The following is a 2404-nucleotide window of genomic DNA, read 5'->3' on the forward strand; positions in this document are numbered from 1 at the left end:
TGGGCCGGGCCGTGGGGGAAGCGCCCTGTCCCTGCTTCGCGCAGTGCTCGGTGGTCCGTTAGGGAGAAACGATGGGGGAGAGGGTTTGCTGGGCCAAGGGACGGATGTGTAGATAAGAGCGGGAGACCCTTTAGCCAGGGGATCTTACTCTTGCAGCCACTGTGGTGTGTAGATGAGGCTTCTATTGCAGTTTGATCTCTCTTCGTTAAGCCTCCCGTACAATGCAGTTGTTTGGGGGAATGGCACTAAATGTAACAACTTACGGTTGTGTCATGCAAAAGCATCTATGTCTCAGAACTTTATGCTCTTGTACCAACAACTCATTTTTAGCTGCATGATAGAAGGTACAGCCTGAACAGCAGCCAGCTAGAGAAACAACAGACTTTCCAGTTTGTTTTAGAAACATAATTTGTCAGTCATCTCTGTGCAGATATTTATATTTTCAATTGGGTAGTTATACACAGAGAAAAACTTTAAATCTGGATTTGGATTATTAAGCTTTGCATGAAATGAAGCTTGTTTTCATTGTGACTGTAGCTGGTCTGAAATATTTAAGTAAGTGTTCTTGTAAGTTATTTCCATTATACATAGCTAGGTTTTGTCACTTTGAGTACACTCATACTGGTACAGTAGAATAAAAAGTATTCATTATCATTGACTTACTGTTTTCTTAGCACTACTTAGGAAGTGTTGCATAAGCTTTGGCATAAGTTTGATTTTTAAACTGACTGGTGCAGGCATTACTCTTGTTAATTGTGAGTCTATTAAACTGTTTCAGATCAACCAAAATAAGCCACTTCTAAGCCAGTCAATATATAATTATTAATTGTTTTAAAGTAATTTGATTCAACTGTTGGAAGTTCTATGTATAGCTGAAACTGGTCTTTATGTAATGCTGTGCGGGGTAACTCTGGAAGTTCTGTGATATAAAAATATGTGTTTAAATTGGTTTTAACAAATTATTTTTCTTTTATTTTTTTTTAATTGCTGGTGTTACCTGTAGATTTTTGAGAATGGCTGTGAGGAATATTCCTTTCTTTTCACGTTCTTTTCTAACATGTAAGGGCTGGCTGTGTCCAGGGTTAATTAGCTTTGTGAAGAGGCTTGCTCTAATAAGCGTAAGACATTCTCATACGCACTTATGTGATATGAGTGATAATGAGACTTGTCATGCTTCTACCTGGAGTTCCATTCAAATGTTTACACAGTGCTGCTCTTCTGCCTGGCATTCAGTCGGATGCTCAGTTTCAAGAGAGCTGTTGTGCACTATTTGCTCAGTCTCCTCCCTCTGTGTCTGCATTTAGCATGAGTTGGCAACTTTTCCTCTTTGTTCAAAAAAATTATTTTTAATTATCTAGATATAGATAAAAATATCTGTTCTCCTTCATATGCATAGAGCTTCTCTGGAGCTCATCTTTATTTAATTTATTGAAGCTGGAAGAAGAAAATTGAAATTGCCAGGTTGCTTTTGTGTTCAAATTCCTCAAAACTTTCAGAAATGAAGAAGATATGTTGCCAGTGTAAACATCAGATGATTACATCTTTTGATTTTTTTGATGCTCTCAATTTTATGTAGCACTTTCAAGACACTTGGTAATTGAAAATTGCTGTTACCTAACTTTCAAAAATATAACACTAGAGGAATGTTTTCATGTATATGGGGTCCATTAAATAATTGCCTAGGTGGAAAGTATGAAACACATGTTACTTATTTGAAAATGCAGCAGGCTGCAGCAGTTTAAACAAAATGACAGCGATGTTTATCAGAGCATCTAAAATGAGTTTAAATTTACCTGGAGTTAAGTAAATGGAAAAAAAGTCGTCAATACAAATGGACAAACCATAATGACTAGTATATGTCTTTCTAAGTTTGTGGGTAAAAGGAAGATTGGTTTTGGTTAATATTTGGAACTTTAGCTCAGAGGGTTGTGGTTAGTGGTGCAGAGTCTAGTTGGAGGTCAGTAACGAGTGGTGTCCCTCAGGGGTCAGTACTGGGTCCAGTCCTGTTCAATATATTCATCAATGACCTGGATGAGGGGACAGAGTGTACCATCAGCAAGTTTGCTGATGACACAAAACTGGGAGGAATGGCTGACACGCCAGAAGGCTGTGCCGCCTTACAGCGTGACCTGGACAGGCTGGAGAGTTGGGCAGAGAGGAACCTTATGAAATTCAACATGGGCAAGTGTAGGGTACTGCATCTTGGGGGGGAATAACCCCATGCATCAGTACAGGTTGGGGGCTGACCTGCTGGAGAGCAGCTCTGTGGAGAGGGACCTGGGAGTCCTGGTGGACAACAGGATGGCCATGAGCCAGCAATGTGCCCTGACGGCTAAGAAGGCCAATGGCCTCCTGGGGTGCATCAAGAAGAGTGTGGCCAGCAGGTCGAGGGAGGTCATCCTCC

This window comes from Charadrius vociferus, unplaced genomic scaffold, assembly GCF_000708025.1.
Source record: "Charadrius vociferus isolate BGI_N301 unplaced genomic scaffold, ASM70802v2 scaffold874, whole genome shotgun sequence".
Lineage (NCBI taxonomy): Eukaryota > Metazoa > Chordata > Aves > Charadriiformes > Charadriidae > Charadrius > Charadrius vociferus.